Source organism: Ambystoma mexicanum, unplaced genomic scaffold (genome assembly GCF_040938575.1).
Source record: "Ambystoma mexicanum isolate Mex_15411 unplaced genomic scaffold, UKY_AmexF1_1 Mex_scaf141, whole genome shotgun sequence".
In the NCBI taxonomy this organism is placed as follows: domain Eukaryota; kingdom Metazoa; phylum Chordata; class Amphibia; order Caudata; family Ambystomatidae; genus Ambystoma; species Ambystoma mexicanum.
In genome coordinates, this window is record NW_027182371.1 from 127988 (window position 1) to 146356 (window position 18369).

The 18369-nt window shown below is 53.1% G+C and overlaps 4 non-coding genes across 4 annotated transcripts; all 4 read left to right on the plus strand.

The window, feature by feature from the left end:
• Positions 1 to 1547: 1547 nt before the first annotated feature.
• Positions 1548 to 1666, plus strand: LOC138553900 (5S ribosomal RNA). The gene has a single exon (XR_011297203.1). It is a non-coding gene; the product is annotated as a 5S ribosomal RNA (ribosomal RNA).
• A 4749-nt stretch (positions 1667 to 6415) lies between these two features.
• LOC138553933 (5S ribosomal RNA) lies at positions 6416 to 6534 on the plus strand. The gene has a single exon (XR_011297236.1). It is a non-coding gene; the product is annotated as a 5S ribosomal RNA (ribosomal RNA).
• Positions 6535 to 9322: 2788 nt separating this feature from the next.
• On the plus strand, positions 9323 to 9441 carry LOC138553934 (5S ribosomal RNA). Its single transcript, XR_011297237.1, has one exon. It is a non-coding gene; the product is annotated as a 5S ribosomal RNA (ribosomal RNA).
• Positions 9442 to 17766: 8325 nt separating this feature from the next.
• LOC138553935 (5S ribosomal RNA) lies at positions 17767 to 17885 on the plus strand. Its single transcript, XR_011297238.1, has one exon. It is a non-coding gene; the product is annotated as a 5S ribosomal RNA (ribosomal RNA).
• Positions 17886 to 18369: the final 484 nt, after the last annotated feature.

Consider the following 18369-nt stretch of genomic DNA (forward strand, 5'->3'; position numbering starts at 1 on the left):
TGGCGTGAGTTAAATTTACAGGCATCTTCTTTGCAAACTTTTGCCAAACCAATTTGGGGCAGCAGTGGGGTAGAGAGTCAGCCTTAAGCTGATGCCTGCCTGGGCTGGGCTGGGCTGGGGGCCTCAGCTGCTGTTACTGGGCCTGCTTCTTTCCTGGACTTGTAGGCCGCCAGCCCGAGAAGGTAAGGCCTCAACCAACATCGCCCTCTGCCTTCCAAAGAGTCGAGGGAATAGAAGCAGGAAAATTGTGTGTGTGTTTATTTCTTCTTTTTTAGAGATTCTTTCTATTTTTGTAAGGAACTGACGACTGGGTGAGTGCTAGTGTGGCTTGAGGTGAATTTACGGGCAGCTTCTTTGCAAACTTTTGCCAAACCAACTTGGAGCAGCACTGGGGTAGAGAGTCAGCCTTCCGCTGATGCCTGCCTAGGCGTGGCTGGGCTGGGGGCCTCAGCTGCTGTTACTGGCCCTGCTTCTTTCCTGGTCTTGTAGGCCGCCAGCCAGAGAAGGTAAGGGCTTCAACCAACATCGCCCTCTGCCTTCCAAAGAGTCGAGGAGACCGCAGCAGGAAAATTGTGTGTGTGTTTATTTCTTCTTTTTTTAGAGGTGCTTTCTATTTTTGTAAGGAACCGACGCCTGGGTGAGTGCTAGTGTGGCGTGAGTTACATTTACAGGCATCTTCTTTGCAAAATTTTGCCAAACCAACTTGGACCAGCACTGGGGTAGAGAGTCAGCCTTCAGCTGATGGCTGCCTGGGCTGGGCTGGGCTGGTCTGGGGGCCTCAGCTGCTGTTACTGGGCATGCTTCTTTCCTGGACTTGTAGGCCACCAGCCGGAGAAGGTAAGGGCCTCAACCAACATCGCCCTCTGCCTTTCAAAGAGTCGAGGAGACCCCAGCAGGAAAATTGTGTGTGTGTTTATTTCTTCTTTTTTAGAGGTGCTTTCTATTTTTGTAAGGAACCGACGCCTGGGTGAGTGCTAGTGTGGCGTGAGTTAAATTTACAGGCATCTTCTTTGCAAACTTTTGCCAAACCAATTTGGGGCAGCAGTGGGGTAGAGAGTCAGCCTTAAGCTGATGCCTGCCTGGGCTGGGCTGGGGGCCTCAGCTGCTGTTACTGGGCCTGCTTCTTTCCTGGACTTGTAGGCCGCCAGCCCGAGAAGGTAAGGCCTCAACCAACATCGCCCTCTGCCTTCCAAAGAGTCGAGGAGACCCCAGCAGGAAAATTGTGTGTGTGTTTATTTCCATCTTTCTTTCCGAGTTTTTTTTTAAAGTTTTGTAAGGAACGGATGCTTGGGTGAGTGAGTGCAAGTGTGGCTTGGCCTGAATTTACAGACACTTTCTTTGCAAACATGAGTAGGCAAGTGGGTATTTCAAAAGTGGGTGCATGGAGCCGCTCGTTGCTTTTCCAAGCTGGCAGCTGTGGCTCCTGAGCTTGAGGCAAAAAGAAGGGCAGAAGCACACTGCAGAGGACAGCGTTCAGCCTTGCAAGAGGGCAGTGGACGTCGGAGGAGCCGACACAGCACAAGAGGCTCGGAATCGGCGCACTCTTCGCCTATGGCCATACCACCCTGAATGCGCCCGATCTCGTCCGATCTCGGAAGCTAAGCAGGGTCGGGCCTGGTTAGTACTTGGATGGGAGACCGCCTGGGAATACCAGGTGCTGTAGGCATTTTGCTACTCTGTGCCCGATAGGCGGCGTTCGTCTTCCCCGTCTTGAACTACATTTTTCCTCCATTCCGCTTTTAATTTTAACAAACACGGCGCGTGAAAAAGGCACAGGGGCAGACAGCAGCCCTCGCTCCAATGCAGAGCCCCGTCAGAGGCGGACACGTTGTCGCCAAACTAACTTGGAGCAGCAGGAGACTGAAGCCAGGGCAGCAGCTCGCCGCCTCGGGTGGGTGGATGCAGCCAGAAAGGGCCACTCGTGTCCCTGGCAAAGCACCTCCAGCGTCTCCCCGTTTTCTCTCCAGTGGACGCGCAAGGCCCCCTACAGCTAGGGGAGGCAAGTGGATGGGCCTCATCTGCATATGTGGGCTCTAGAGGAAGAGTGCACCCTGGGAGACAAGGGGACACTTGGAGCGGGAAGTGCTCACGGGGGAGAAGTGCCTACAAGAGGCAGGAAGGGAGGGAGGCCACATCATGCCTCTCCATAGCCAGGCCTCTGGATGATGGGGCAGAAGCGGCCGTCACCCTAAGCTTCCTAGAAGTCCCAGCTGGGCCCCATGCTACCTAATATCTCGCCTGATCGAGCCTGGTCGAGCACTGGTCGAGCCTTCAGCCAAGGGACACAGGAGCCAAGGGGTCTGGCCTCGAGCCTTCAACCGAGGGACCCAGGAGCCCAGGGTCTGGCCTCAGTGCTTCCCAAGTCGGCCTTCAGCTGAAGCCTGCCTGGGCTGGGAGCCTCAGCTGCTGTTCCTGGGTGTGCTTCTTTCCTGCATGTGAAGGCCACCAGCGGCGAAGGTTGCCCTCCGCCTTCCAAGGAGTCGAGGGGATAGAAGCAGGAAAATTGTGTGTGTGTTTATTTCTTCTTTTTTAGAGATTCTTTCTATTTTTGTAAGGAACTGACGCCTGGGTGAGTGCTAGTGTGGCTTGAGGTGAATTTACGGGCAGCTTCTTTGCAAACTTTTGCCAAACCAACTTGGAGCAGCACTGGGGTAGAGAGTCAGCCTTCCGCTGATGCCTGCCTAGGCGTGGCTGGGCTGGGGGCCTCAGCTGCTGTTACTGGGCCTGCTTCTTTCCTGGTCTTGTAGGCCGCCAGCCAGAGAAGGTAAGGGCTTCAACCAACATCGCCCTCTGCCTTCCAAAGAGTCGAGGAGACCGCAGCAGGAAAATTGTGTGTGTGTTTATTTCTTCTTTTTTAGAGGTGCTTTCTATTTTTGTAAGGAACCGACGCCTGGGTGAGTGCTAGTGTGGCGTGAGTTAAATTTACAGGCATCTTCTTTGCAAACTTTTGCCAAACCAATTTGGGGCAGCAGTGGGGTAGAGAGTCAGCCTTAAGCTGATGCCTGCCTAGGCGTGGCTGGGCTGGGGGCCTCAGCTGCTGTTACTGGGCCTGCTTCTTTCCTGGTCTTGTAGGCCGCCAGCCAGAGAAGGTAAGGGCTTCAACCAACATCGCCCTCTGCCTTCCAAAGAGTCGAGGAGACCGCAGCAGGAAAATTGTGTGTGTGTTTATTTCTTCTTTTTTTAGAGGTGCTTTCTATTTTTGTAAGGAACCGACGCCTGGGTGAGTGCTAGTGTGGCGTGAGTTACATTTACAGGCATCTTCTTTGCAAAATTTTGCCAAACCAACTTGGACCAGCACTGGGGTAGAGAGTCAGCCTTCAGCTGATGGCTGCCTGGGCTGGGCTGGGCTGGTCTGGGGGCCTCAGCTGCTGTTACTGGGCATGCTTCTTTCCTGGACTTGTAGGCCACCAGCCGGAGAAGGTAAGGGCCTCAACCAACATCGCCCTCTGCCTTTCAAAGAGTCGAGGAGACCCCAGCAGGAAAATTGTGTGTGTGTTTATTTCTTCTTTTTTAGAGGTGCTTTCTATTTTTGTAAGGAACCGACGCCTGGGTGAGTGCTAGTGTGGCGTGAGTTAAATTTACAGGCATCTTCTTTGCAAACTTTTGCCAAACCAATTTGGGGCAGCAGTGGGGTAGAGAGTCAGCCTTAAGCTGATGCCTGCCTGGGCTGGGCTGGGCTGGGGGCCTCAGCTGCTGTTACTGGGCCTGCTTCTTTCCTGGACTTGTAGGCCGCCAGCCAGAGAAGGTAAGGGCTTCAACCAACATCGCCCTCTGCCTTCCAAAGAGTCGAGGAGACCGCAGCAGGAAAATTGTGTGTGTGTTTATTTCTTCTTTTTTTAGAGGTGCTTTCTATTTTTGTAAGGAACCGACGCCTGGGTGAGTGCTAGTGTGGCGTGAGTTACATTTACAGGCATCTTCTTTGCAAAATTTTGCCAAACCAACTTGGACCAGCACTGGGGTAGAGAGTCAGCCTTCAGCTGATGGCTGCCTGGGCTGGGCTGGGCTGGTCTGGGGGCCTCAGCTGCTGTTACTGGGCATGCTTCTTTCCTGGACTTGTAGGCCACCAGCCGGAGAAGGTAAGGGCCTCAACCAACATCGCCCTCTGCCTTTCAAAGAGTCGAGGAGACCCCAGCAGGAAAATTGTGTGTGTGTTTATTTCTTCTTTTTTAGAGGTGCTTTCTATTTTTGTAAGGAACCGACGCCTGGGTGAGTGCTAGTGTGGCGTGAGTTAAATTTACAGGCATCTTCTTTGCAAACTTTTGCCAAACCAATTTGGGGCAGCAGTGGGGTAGAGAGTCAGCCTTAAGCTGATGCCTGCCTGGGCTGGGCTGGGCTGGGGGCCTCAGCTGCTGTTACTGGGCCTGCTTCTTTCCTGGACTTGTAGGCCGCCAGCCCGAGAAGGTAAGGCCTCAACCAACATCGCCCTCTGCCTTCCAAAGAGTCGAGGGGATAGAAGCAGGAAAATTGTGTGTGTGTTTATTTCTTCTTTTTTAGAGATTCTTTCTATTTTTGTAAGGAACTGACGACTGGGTGAGTGCTAGTGTGGCTTGAGGTGAATTTACGGGCAGCTTCTTTGCAAACTTTTGCCAAACCAACTTGGAGCAGCACTGGGGTAGAGAGTCAGCCTTCCGCTGATGCCTGCCTAGGCGTGGCTGGGCTGGGGGCCTCAGCTGCTGTTACTGGGCCTGCTTCTTTCCTGGTCTTGTAGGCCGCCAGCCAGAGAAGGTAAGGGCTTCAACCAACATCGCCCTCTGCCTTCCAAAGAGTCGAGGAGACCGCAGCAGGAAAATTGTGTGTGTGTTTATTTCTTCTTTTTTAGAGGTGCTTTCTATTTTTGTAAGGAACCGACGCCTGGGTGAGTGCTAGTGTGGCGTGAGTTAAATTTACAGGCATCTTCTTTGCAAACTTTTGCCAAACCAATTTGGGGCAGCAGTGGGGTAGAGAGTCAGCCTTAAGCTGATGCCTGCCTGGGCTGGGCTGGGCTGGGGGCCTCAGCTGCTGTTACTGGGCCTGCTTCTTTCCTGGACTTGTAGGCCGCCAGCCCGAGAAGGTAAGGCCTCAACCAACATCGCCCTCTGCCTTCCAAAGAGTCGAGGGAATAGAAGCAGGAAAATTGTGTGTGTGTTTATTTCTTCTTTTTTAGAGATTCTTTCTATTTTTGTAAGGAACTGACGACTGGGTGAGTGCTAGTGTGGCTTGAGGTGAATTTACGGGCAGCTTCTTTGCAAACTTTTGCCAAACCAACTTGGAGCAGCACTGGGGTAGAGAGTCAGCCTTCCGCTGATGCCTGCCTAGGCGTGGCTGGGCTGGGGGCCTCAGCTGCTGTTACTGGCCCTGCTTCTTTCCTGGTCTTGTAGGCCGCCAGCCAGAGAAGGTAAGGGCTTCAACCAACATCGCCCTCTGCCTTCCAAAGAGTCGAGGAGACCGCAGCAGGAAAATTGTGTGTGTGTTTATTTCTTCTTTTTTTAGAGGTGCTTTCTATTTTTGTAAGGAACCGACGCCTGGGTGAGTGCTAGTGTGGCGTGAGTTACATTTACAGGCATCTTCTTTGCAAAATTTTGCCAAACCAACTTGGACCAGCACTGGGGTAGAGAGTCAGCCTTCAGCTGATGGCTGCCTGGGCTGGGCTGGGCTGGTCTGGGGGCCTCAGCTGCTGTTACTGGGCATGCTTCTTTCCTGGACTTGTAGGCCACCAGCCGGAGAAGGTAAGGGCCTCAACCAACATCGCCCTCTGCCTTTCAAAGAGTCGAGGAGACCCCAGCAGGAAAATTGTGTGTGTGTTTATTTCTTCTTTTTTAGAGGTGCTTTCTATTTTTGTAAGGAACCGACGCCTGGGTGAGTGCTAGTGTGGCGTGAGTTAAATTTACAGGCATCTTCTTTGCAAACTTTTGCCAAACCAATTTGGGGCAGCAGTGGGGTAGAGAGTCAGCCTTAAGCTGATGCCTGCCTGGGCTGGGCTGGGGGCCTCAGCTGCTGTTACTGGGCCTGCTTCTTTCCTGGACTTGTAGGCCGCCAGCCCGAGAAGGTAAGGCCTCAACCAACATCGCCCTCTGCCTTCCAAAGAGTCGAGGAGACCCCAGCAGGAAAATTGTGTGTGTGTTTATTTCCATCTTTCTTTCCGAGTTTTTTTTTAAAGTTTTGTAAGGAACGGATGCTTGGGTGAGTGAGTGCAAGTGTGGCTTGGCCTGAATTTACAGACACTTTCTTTGCAAACATGAGTAGGCAAGTGGGTATTTCAAAAGTGGGTGCATGGAGCCGCTCGTTGCTTTTCCAAGCTGGCAGCTGTGGCTCCTGAGCTTGAGGCAAAAAGAAGGGCAGAAGCACACTGCAGAGGACAGCGTTCAGCCTTGCAAGAGGGCAGTGGACGTCGGAGGAGCCGACACAGCACAAGAGGCTCGGAATCGGCGCACTCTTCGCCTACGGCCATACCACCCTGAATGCGCCCGATCTCGTCCGATCTCGGAAGCTAAGCAGGGTCGGGCCTGGTTAGTACTTGGATGGGAGACCGCCTGGGAATACCAGGTGCTGTAGGCATTTTGCTACTCTGTGCCCGATAGGCGGCGTTCGTCTTCCCCGTCTTGAACTACATTTTTCCTCCATTCCGCTTTTAATTTTAACAAACACGGCGCGTGAAAAAGGCACAGGGGCAGACAGCAGCCCTCGCTCCAATGCAGAGCCCCGTCAGAGGCGGACACGTTGTCGCCAAACTAACTTGGAGCAGCAGGAGACTGAAGCCAGGGCAGCAGCTCGCCGCCTCGGGTGGGTGGATGCAGCCAGAAAGGGCCACTCGTGTCCCTGGCAAAGCACCTCCAGCGTCTCCCCGTTTTCTCTCCAGTGGACGCGCAAGGCCCCCTACAGCTAGGGGAGGCAAGTGGATGGGCCTCATCTGCATATGTGGGCTCTAGAGGAAGAGTGCACCCTGGGAGACAAGGGGACACTTGGAGCGGGAAGTGCTCACGGGGGAGAAGTGCCTACAAGAGGCAGGAAGGGAGGGAGGCCACATCATGCCTCTCCATAGCCAGGCCTCTGGATGATGGGGCAGAAGCGGCCGTCACCCTAAGCTTCCTAGAAGTCCCAGCTGGGCCCCATGCTACCTAATATCTCGCCTGATCGAGCCTGGTCGAGCACTGGTCGAGCCTTCAGCCAAGGGACACAGGAGCCAAGGGGTCTGGCCTCGAGCCTTCAACCGAGGGACCCAGGAGCCCAGGGTCTGGCCTCAGTGCTTCCCAAGTCGGCCTTCAGCTGAAGCCTGCCTGGGCTGGGAGCCTCAGCTGCTGTTCCTGGGTGTGCTTCTTTCCTGCATGTGAAGGCCACCAGCGGCGAAGGTTGCCCTCCGCCTTCCAAGGAGTCGAGGGGATAGAAGCAGGAAAATTGTGTGTGTGTTTATTTCTTCTTTTTTAGAGATTCTTTCTATTTTTGTAAGGAACTGACGCCTGGGTGAGTGCTAGTGTGGCTTGAGGTGAATTTACGGGCAGCTTCTTTGCAAACTTTTGCCAAACCAACTTGGAGCAGCACTGGGGTAGAGAGTCAGCCTTCCGCTGATGCCTGCCTAGGCGTGGCTGGGCTGGGGGCCTCAGCTGCTGTTACTGGGCCTGCTTCTTTCCTGGTCTTGTAGGCCGCCAGCCAGAGAAGGTAAGGGCTTCAACCAACATCGCCCTCTGCCTTCCAAAGAGTCGAGGAGACCGCAGCAGGAAAATTGTGTGTGTGTTTATTTCTTCTTTTTTAGAGGTGCTTTCTATTTTTGTAAGGAACCGACGCCTGGGTGAGTGCTAGTGTGGCGTGAGTTAAATTTACAGGCATCTTCTTTGCAAACTTTTGCCAAACCAATTTGGGGCAGCAGTGGGGTAGAGAGTCAGCCTTAAGCTGATGCCTGCCTGGGCTGGGCTGGGCTGGGGGCCTCAGCTGCTGTTACTGGGCCTGCTTCTTTCCTGGACTTGTAGGCCGCCAGCCCGAGAAGGTAAGGCCTCAACCAACATCGCCCTCTGCCTTCCAAAGAGTCGAGGGAATAGAAGCAGGAAAATTGTGTGTGTGTTTATTTCTTCTTTTTTAGAGATTCTTTCTATTTTTGTAAGGAACTGACGACTGGGTGAGTGCTAGTGTGGCTTGAGGTGAATTTACGGGCAGCTTCTTTGCAAACTTTTGCCAAACCAACTTGGAGCAGCACTGGGGTAGAGAGTCAGCCTTCCGCTGATGCCTGCCTAGGCGTGGCTGGGCTGGGGGCCTCAGCTGCTGTTACTGGGCCTGCTTCTTTCCTGGTCTTGTAGGCCGCCAGCCAGAGAAGGTAAGGGCTTCAACCAACATCGCCCTCTGCCTTCCAAAGAGTCGAGGAGACCGCAGCAGGAAAATTGTGTGTGTGTTTATTTCTTCTTTTTTTAGAGGTGCTTTCTATTTTTGTAAGGAACCGACGCCTGGGTGAGTGCTAGTGTGGCGTGAGTTACATTTACAGGCATCTTCTTTGCAAAATTTTGCCAAACCAACTTGGACCAGCACTGGGGTAGAGAGTCAGCCTTCAGCTGATGGCTGCCTGGGCTGGGCTGGGCTGGTCTGGGGGCCTCAGCTGCTGTTACTGGGCATGCTTCTTTCCTGGACTTGTAGGCCACCAGCCGGAGAAGGTAAGGGCCTCAACCAACATCGCCCTCTGCCTTTCAAAGAGTCGAGGAGACCCCAGCAGGAAAATTGTGTGTGTGTTTATTTCTTCTTTTTTAGAGGTGCTTTCTATTTTTGTAAGGAACCGACGCCTGGGTGAGTGCTAGTGTGGCGTGAGTTAAATTTACAGGCATCTTCTTTGCAAACTTTTGCCAAACCAATTTGGGGCAGCAGTGGGGTAGAGAGTCAGCCTTAAGCTGATGCCTGCCTGGGCTGGGCTGGGGGCCTCAGCTGCTGTTACTGGGCCTGCTTCTTTCCTGGACTTGTAGGCCGCCAGCCCGAGAAGGTAAGGCCTCAACCAACATCGCCCTCTGCCTTCCAAAGAGTCGAGGAGACCCCAGCAGGAAAATTGTGTGTGTGTTTATTTCCATCTTTCTTTCCGAGTTTTTTTTTAAAGTTTTGTAAGGAACGGATGCTTGGGTGAGTGAGTGCAAGTGTGGCTTGGCCTGAATTTACAGACACTTTCTTTGCAAACATGAGTAGGCAAGTGGGTATTTCAAAAGTGGGTGCATGGAGCCGCTCGTTGCTTTTCCAAGCTGGCAGCTGTGGCTCCTGAGCTTGAGGCAAAAAGAAGGGCAGAAGCACACTGCAGAGGACAGCGTTCAGCCTTGCAAGAGGGCAGTGGACGTCGGAGGAGCCGACACAGCACAAGAGGCTCGGAATCGGCGCACTCTTCGCCTACGGCCATACCACCCTGAATGCGCCCGATCTCGTCCGATCTCGGAAGCTAAGCAGGGTCGGGCCTGGTTAGTACTTGGATGGGAGACCGCCTGGGAATACCAGGTGCTGTAGGCATTTTGCTACTCTGTGCCCGATAGGCGGCGTTCGTCTTCCCCGTCTTGAACTACATTTTTCCTCCATTCCGCTTTTAATTTTAACAAACACGGCGCGTGAAAAAGGCACAGGGGCAGACAGCAGCCCTCGCTCCAATGCAGAGCCCCGTCAGAGGCGGACACGTTGTCGCCAAACTAACTTGGAGCAGCAGGAGACTGAAGCCAGGGCAGCAGCTCGCCGCCTCGGGTGGGTGGATGCAGCCAGAAAGGGCCACTCGTGTCCCTGGCAAAGCACCTCCAGCGTCTCCCCGTTTTCTCTCCAGTGGACGCGCAAGGCCCCCTACAGCTAGGGGAGGCAAGTGGATGGGCCTCATCTGCATATGTGGGCTCTAGAGGAAGAGTGCACCCTGGGAGACAAGGGGACACTTGGAGCGGGAAGTGCTCACGGGGGAGAAGTGCCTACAAGAGGCAGGAAGGGAGGGAGGCCACATCATGCCTCTCCATAGCCAGGCCTCTGGATGATGGGGCAGAAGCGGCCGTCACCCTAAGCTTCCTAGAAGTCCCAGCTGGGCCCCATGCTACCTAATATCTCGCCTGATCGAGCCTGGTCGAGCACTGGTCGAGCCTTCAGCCAAGGGACACAGGAGCCAAGGGGTCTGGCCTCGAGCCTTCAACCGAGGGACCCAGGAGCCCAGGGTCTGGCCTCAGTGCTTCCCAAGTCGGCCTTCAGCTGAAGCCTGCCTGGGCTGGGAGCCTCAGCTGCTGTTCCTGGGTGTGCTTCTTTCCTGCATGTGAAGGCCACCAGCGGCGAAGGTTGCCCTCCGCCTTCCAAGGAGTCGAGGGGATAGAAGCAGGAAAATTGTGTGTGTGTTTATTTCTTCTTTTTTAGAGATTCTTTCTATTTTTGTAAGGAACTGACGCCTGGGTGAGTGCTAGTGTGGCTTGAGGTGAATTTACGGGCAGCTTCTTTGCAAACTTTTGCCAAACCAACTTGGAGCAGCACTGGGGTAGAGAGTCAGCATTCCGCTGATGCCTGCCTAGGCGTGGCTGGGCTGGGGGCCTCAGCTGCTGTTACTGGGCCTGCTTCTTTCCTGGTCTTGTAGGCCGCCAGCCAGAGAAGGTAAGGGCTTCAACCAACATCGCCCTCTGCCTTCCAAAGAGTCGAGGAGACCGCAGCAGGAAAATTGTGTGTGTGTTTATTTCTTCTTTTTTAGAGGTGCTTTCTATTTTTGTAAGGAACCGACGCCTGGGTGAGTGCTAGTGTGGCGTGAGTTAAATTTACAGGCATCTTCTTTGCAAACTTTTGCCAAACCAATTTGGGGCAGCAGTGGGGTAGAGAGTCAGCCTTAAGCTGATGCCTGCCTAGGCGTGGCTGGGCTGGGGGCCTCAGCTGCTGTTACTGGGCCTGCTTCTTTCCTGGTCTTGTAGGCCGCCAGCCAGAGAAGGTAAGGGCTTCAACCAACATCGCCCTCTGCCTTCCAAAGAGTCGAGGAGACCGCAGCAGGAAAATTGTGTGTGTGTTTATTTCTTCTTTTTTTAGAGGTGCTTTCTATTTTTGTAAGGAACCGACGCCTGGGTGAGTGCTAGTGTGGCGTGAGTTACATTTACAGGCATCTTCTTTGCAAAATTTTGCCAAACCAACTTGGACCAGCACTGGGGTAGAGAGTCAGCCTTCAGCTGATGGCTGCCTGGGCTGGGCTGGGCTGGTCTGGGGGCCTCAGCTGCTGTTACTGGGCATGCTTCTTTCCTGGACTTGTAGGCCACCAGCCGGAGAAGGTAAGGGCCTCAACCAACATCGCCCTCTGCCTTTCAAAGAGTCGAGGAGACCCCAGCAGGAAAATTGTGTGTGTGTTTATTTCTTCTTTTTTAGAGGTGCTTTCTATTTTTGTAAGGAACCGACGCCTGGGTGAGTGCTAGTGTGGCGTGAGTTAAATTTACAGGCATCTTCTTTGCAAACTTTTGCCAAACCAATTTGGGGCAGCAGTGGGGTAGAGAGTCAGCCTTAAGCTGATGCCTGCCTGGGCTGGGCTGGGCTGGGGGCCTCAGCTGCTGTTACTGGGCCTGCTTCTTTCCTGGACTTGTAGGCCGCCAGCCCGAGAAGGTAAGGCCTCAACCAACATCGCCCTCTGCCTTCCAAAGAGTCGAGGGGATAGAAGCAGGAAAATTGTGTGTGTGTTTATTTCTTCTTTTTTAGAGATTCTTTCTATTTTTGTAAGGAACTGACGCCTGGGTGAGTGCTAGTGTGGCTTGAGGTGAATTTACGGGCAGCTTCTTTGCAAACTTTTGCCAAACCAACTTGGAGCAGCACTGGGGTAGAGAGTCAGCCTTCCGCTGATGCCTGCCTAGGCGTGGCTGGGCTGGGGGCCTCAGCTGCTGTTACTGGGCCTGCTTCTTTCCTGGTCTTGTAGGCCGCCAGCCAGAGAAGGTAAGGGCTTCAACCAACATCGCCCTCTGCCTTCCAAAGAGTCGAGGAGACCGCAGCAGGAAAATTGTGTGTGTGTTTATTTCTTCTTTTTTAGAGGTGCTTTCTATTTTTGTAAGGAACCGACGCCTGGGTGAGTGCTAGTGTGGCGTGAGTTAAATTTACAGGCATCTTCTTTGCAAACTTTTGCCAAACCAATTTGGGGCAGCAGTGGGGTAGAGAGTCAGCCTTAAGCTGATGCCTGCCTGGGCTGGGCTGGGCTGGGGGCCTCAGCTGCTGTTACTGGGCCTGCTTCTTTCCTGGACTTGTAGGCCGCCAGCCCGAGAAGGTAAGGCCTCAACCAACATCGCCCTCTGCCTTCCAAAGAGTCGAGGGAATAGAAGCAGGAAAATTGTGTGTGTGTTTATTTCTTCTTTTTTAGAGATTCTTTCTATTTTTGTAAGGAACTGACGACTGGGTGAGTGCTAGTGTGGCTTGAGGTGAATTTACGGGCAGCTTCTTTGCAAACTTTTGCCAAACCAACTTGGAGCAGCACTGGGGTAGAGAGTCAGCCTTCCGCTGATGCCTGCCTAGGCGTGGCTGGGCTGGGGGCCTCAGCTGCTGTTACTGGGCCTGCTTCTTTCCTGGTCTTGTAGGCCGCCAGCCAGAGAAGGTAAGGGCTTCAACCAACATCGCCCTCTGCCTTCCAAAGAGTCGAGGAGACCGCAGCAGGAAAATTGTGTGTGTGTTTATTTCTTCTTTTTTAGAGGTGCTTTCTATTTTTGTAAGGAACCGACGCCTGGGTGAGTGCTAGTGTGGCGTGAGTTAAATTTACAGGCATCTTCTTTGCAAACTTTTGCCAAACCAATTTGGGGCAGCAGTGGGGTAGAGAGTCAGCCTTAAGCTGATGCCTGCCTGGGCTGGGCTGGGCTGGGGGCCTCAGCTGCTGTTACTGGGCCTGCTTCTTTCCTGGACTTGTAGGCCGCCAGCCCGAGAAGGTAAGGCCTCAACCAACATCGCCCTCTGCCTTCCAAAGAGTCGAGGGAATAGAAGCAGGAAAATTGTGTGTGTGTTTATTTCTTCTTTTTTAGAGATTCTTTCTATTTTTGTAAGGAACTGACGACTGGGTGAGTGCTAGTGTGGCTTGAGGTGAATTTACGGGCAGCTTCTTTGCAAACTTTTGCCAAACCAACTTGGAGCAGCACTGGGGTAGAGAGTCAGCCTTCCGCTGATGCCTGCCTAGGCGTGGCTGGGCTGGGGGCCTCAGCTGCTGTTACTGGGCCTGCTTCTTTCCTGGTCTTGTAGGCCGCCAGCCAGAGAAGGTAAGGGCTTCAACCAACATCGCCCTCTGCCTTCCAAAGAGTCGAGGAGACCGCAGCAGGAAAATTGTGTGTGTGTTTATTTCTTCTTTTTTTAGAGGTGCTTTCTATTTTTGTAAGGAACCGACGCCTGGGTGAGTGCTAGTGTGGCGTGAGTTACATTTACAGGCATCTTCTTTGCAAAATTTTGCCAAACCAACTTGGACCAGCACTGGGGTAGAGAGTCAGCCTTCAGCTGATGGCTGCCTGGGCTGGGCTGGGCTGGTCTGGGGGCCTCAGCTGCTGTTACTGGGCATGCTTCTTTCCTGGACTTGTAGGCCACCAGCCGGAGAAGGTAAGGGCCTCAACCAACATCGCCCTCTGCCTTTCAAAGAGTCGAGGAGACCCCAGCAGGAAAATTGTGTGTGTGTTTATTTCTTCTTTTTTAGAGGTGCTTTCTATTTTTGTAAGGAACCGACGCCTGGGTGAGTGCTAGTGTGGCGTGAGTTAAATTTACAGGCATCTTCTTTGCAAACTTTTGCCAAACCAATTTGGGGCAGCAGTGGGGTAGAGAGTCAGCCTTAAGCTGATGCCTGCCTGGGCTGGGCTGGGCTGGGGGCCTCAGCTGCTGTTACTGGGCCTGCTTCTTTCCTGGACTTGTAGGCCGCCAGCCCGAGAAGGTAAGGCCTCAACCAACATCGCCCTCTGCCTTCCAAAGAGTCGAGGGGATAGAAGCAGGAAAATTGTGTGTGTGTTTATTTCTTCTTTTTTAGAGATTCTTTCTATTTTTGTAAGGAACTGACGACTGGGTGAGTGCTAGTGTGGCTTGAGGTGAATTTACGGGCAGCTTCTTTGCAAACTTTTGCCAAACCAACTTGGAGCAGCACTGGGGTAGAGAGTCAGCCTTCCGCTGATGCCTGCCTAGGCGTGGCTGGGCTGGGGGCCTCAGCTGCTGTTACTGGGCCTGCTTCTTTCCTGGTCTTGTAGGCCGCCAGCCAGAGAAGGTAAGGGCTTCAACCAACATCGCCCTCTGCCTTCCAAAGAGTCGAGGAGACCGCAGCAGGAAAATTGTGTGTGTGTTTATTTCTTCTTTTTTAGAGGTGCTTTCTATTTTTGTAAGGAACCGACGCCTGGGTGAGTGCTAGTGTGGCGTGAGTTAAATTTACAGGCATCTTCTTTGCAAACTTTTGCCAAACCAATTTGGGGCAGCAGTGGGGTAGAGAGTCAGCCTTAAGCTGATGCCTGCCTAGGCGTGGCTGGGCTGGGGGCCTCAGCTGCTGTTACTGGGCCTGCTTCTTTCCTGGTCTTGTAGGCCGCCAGCCAGAGAAGGTAAGGGCTTCAACCAACATCGCCCTCTGCCTTCCAAAGAGTCGAGGAGACCGCAGCAGGAAAATTGTGTGTGTGTTTATTTCTTCTTTTTTTAGAGGTGCTTTCTATTTTTGTAAGGAACCGACGCCTGGGTGAGTGCTAGTGTGGCGTGAGTTACATTTACAGGCATCTTCTTTGCAAAATTTTGCCAAACCAACTTGGACCAGCACTGGGGTAGAGAGTCAGCCTTCAGCTGATGGCTGCCTGGGCTGGGCTGGGCTGGTCTGGGGGCCTCAGCTGCTGTTACTGGGCATGCTTCTTTCCTGGACTTGTAGGCCACCAGCCGGAGAAGGTAAGGGCCTCAACCAACATCGCCCTCTGCCTTTCAAAGAGTCGAGGAGACCCCAGCAGGAAAATTGTGTGTGTGTTTATTTCTTCTTTTTTAGAGGTGCTTTCTATTTTTGTAAGGAACCGACGCCTGGGTGAGTGCTAGTGTGGCGTGAGTTAAATTTACAGGCATCTTCTTTGCAAACTTTTGCCAAACCAATTTGGGGCAGCAGTGGGGTAGAGAGTCAGCCTTAAGCTGATGCCTGCCTGGGCTGGGCTGGGCTGGGGGCCTCAGCTGCTGTTACTGGGCCTGCTTCTTTCCTGGACTTGTAGGCCGCCAGCCCGAGAAGGTAAGGCCTCAACCAACATCGCCCTCTGCCTTCCAAAGAGTCGAGGGGATAGAAGCAGGAAAATTGTGTGTGTGTTTATTTCTTCTTTTTTAGAGATTCTTTCTATTTTTGTAAGGAACTGACGCCTGGGTGAGTGCTAGTGTGGCTTGAGGTGAATTTACGGGCAGCTTCTTTGCAAACTTTTGCCAAACCAACTTGGAGCAGCACTGGGGTAGAGAGTCAGCCTTCCGCTGATGCCTGCCTAGGCGTGGCTGGGCTGGGGGCCTCAGCTGCTGTTACTGGGCCTGCTTCTTTCCTGGTCTTGTAGGCCGCCAGCCAGAGAAGGTAAGGGCTTCAACCAACATCGCCCTCTGCCTTCCAAAGAGTCGAGGAGACCGCAGCAGGAAAATTGTGTGTGTGTTTATTTCTTCTTTTTTAGAGGTGCTTTCTATTTTTGTAAGGAACCGACGCCTGGGTGAGTGCTAGTGTGGCGTGAGTTAAATTTACAGGCATCTTCTTTGCAAACTTTTGCCAAACCAATTTGGGGCAGCAGTGGGGTAGAGAGTCAGCCTTAAGCTGATGCCTGCCTGGGCTGGGCTGGGCTGGGGGCCTCAGCTGCTGTTACTGGGCCTGCTTCTTTCCTGGACTTGTAGGCCGCCAGCCCGAGAAGGTAAGGCCTCAACCAACATCGCCCTCTGCCTTCCAAAGAGTCGAGGGAATAGAAGCAGGAAAATTGTGTGTGTGTTTATTTCTTCTTTTTTAGAGATTCTTTCTATTTTTGTAAGGAACTGACGACTGGGTGAGTGCTAGTGTGGCTTGAGGTGAATTTACGGGCAGCTTCTTTGCAAACTTTTGCCAAACCAACTTGGAGCAGCACTGGGGTAGAGAGTCAGCCTTCCGCTGATGCCTGCCTAGGCGTGGCTGGGCTGGGGGCCTCAGCTGCTGTTACTGGGCCTGCTTCTTTCCTGGTCTTGTAGGCCGCCAGCCAGAGAAGGTAAGGGCTTCAACCAACATCGCCCTCTGCCTTCCAAAGAGTCGAGGAGACCGCAGCAGGAAAATTGTGTGTGTGTTTATTTCTTCTTTTTTAGAGGTGCTTTCTATTTTTGTAAGGAACCGACGCCTGGGTGAGTGCTAGTGTGGCGTGAGTTAAATTTACAGGCATCTTCTTTGCAAACTTTTGCCAAACCAATTTGGGGCAGCAGTGGGGTAGAGAGTCAGCCTTAAGCTGATGCCTGCCTGGGCTGGGCTGGGCTGGGGGCCTCAGCTGCTGTTACTGGGCCTGCTTCTTTCCTGGACTTGTAGGCCGCCAGCCCGAGAAGGTAAGGCCTCAACCAACATCGCCCTCTGCCTTCCAAAGAGTCGAGGGAATAGAAGCAGGAAAATTGTGTGTGTGTTTATTTCTTCTTTTTTAGAGATTCTTTCTATTTTTGTAAGGAACTGACGACTGGGTGAGTGCTAGTGTGGCTTGAGGTGAATTTACGGGCAGCTTCTTTGCAAACTTTTGCCAAACCAACTTGGAGCAGCACTGGGGTAGAGAGTCAGCCTTCCGCTGATGCCTGCCTAGGCGTGGCTGGGCTGGGGGCCTCAGCTGCTGTTACTGGGCCTGCTTCTTTCCTGGTCTTGTAGGCCGCCAGCCAGAGAAGGTAAGGGCTTCAACCAACATCGCCCTCTGCCTTCCAAAGAGTCGAGGAGACCGCAGCAGGAAAATTGTGTGTGTGTTTATTTCTTCTTTTTTTAGAGGTGCTTTCTATTTTTGTAAGGAACCGACGCCTGGGTGAGTGCTAGTGTGGCGTGAGTTACATTTACAGGCATCTTCTTTGCAAAATTTTGCCAAACCAACTTGGACCAGCACTGGGGTAGAGAGTCAGCCTTCAGCTGATGGCTGCCTGGGCTGGGCTGGGCTGGTCTGGGGGCCTCAGCTGCTGTTACTGGGCATGCTTCTTTCCTGGACTTGTAGGCCACCAGCCGGAGAAGGTAAGGGCCTCAACCAACATCGCCCTCTGCCTTTCAAAGAGTCGAGGAGACCCCAGCAGGAAAATTGTGTGTGTGTTTATTTCTTCTTTTTTAGAGGTGCTTTCTATTTTTGTAAGGAACCGACGCCTGGGTGAGTGCTAGTGTGGCGTGAGTTAAATTTACAGGCATCTTCTTTGCAAACTTTTGCCAAACCAATTTGGGGCAGCAGTGGGGTAGAGAGTCAGCCTTAAGCTGATGCCTGCCTGGGCTGGGCTGGGGGCCTCAGCTGCTGTTACTGGGCCTGCTTCTTTCCTGGACTTGTAGGCCGCCAGCCCGAGAAGGTAAGGCCTCAACCAACATCGCCCTCTGCCTTCCAAAGAGTCGAGGAGACCCCAGCAGGAAAATTGTGTGTGTGTTTATTTCCATCTTTCTTTCCGAGTTTTTTTTTAAAGTTTTGTAAGGAACGGATGCTTGGGTGAGTGAGTGCAAGTGTGGCTTGGCCTGAATTTACAGACACTTTCTTTGCAAACATGAGTAGGCAAGTGGGTATTTCAAAAGTGGGTGCATGGAGCCGCTCGTTGCTTTTCCAAGCTGGCAGCTGTGGCTCCTGAGCTTGAGGCAAAAAGAAGGGCAGAAGCACACTGCAGAGGACAGCGTTCAGCCTTGCAAGAGGGCAGTGGACGTCGGAGGAGCCGACACAGCACAAGAGGCTCGGAATCGGCGCACTCTTCGCCTACGGCCATACCACCCTGAATGCGCCCGATCTCGTCCGATCTCGGAAGCTAAGCAGGGTCGGGCCTGGTTAGTACTTGGATGGGAGACCGCCTGGGAATACCAGGTGCTGTAGGCATTTTGCTACTCTGTGCCCGATAGGCGGCGTTCGTCTTCCCCGTCTTGAACTACATTTTTCCTCCATTCCGCTTTTAATTTTAACAAACACGGCGCGTGAAAAAGGCACAGGGGCAGACAGCAGCCCTCGCTCCAATGCAGAGCCCCGTCAGAGGCGGACACGTTGTCGCCAAACTAACTTGGAGCAGCAGGAGACTGAAGCCAGGGCAGCAGCTCGCCGCCTCGGGTGGGTGGATGCAGCCAGAAAGGGCCACTCGTGTCCCTGGCAAAGCACCTCCAGCGTCTCCCCGTTTTCTCTCCAGTGGACGCGCAAGGCCCCCTACAGCTAGGGGAGGCAAGTGGATGGGCCTCATCTGCATATGTGGGCTCTAGAGGAAGAGTGCACCCTGGGAGACAAGGGGACACTTGGAGCGGGAAGTGCTCACGGGGGAGAAGTGCCTACAAGAGGCAGGAAGGGAGGGAGGCCACATCATGCCTCTCCATAG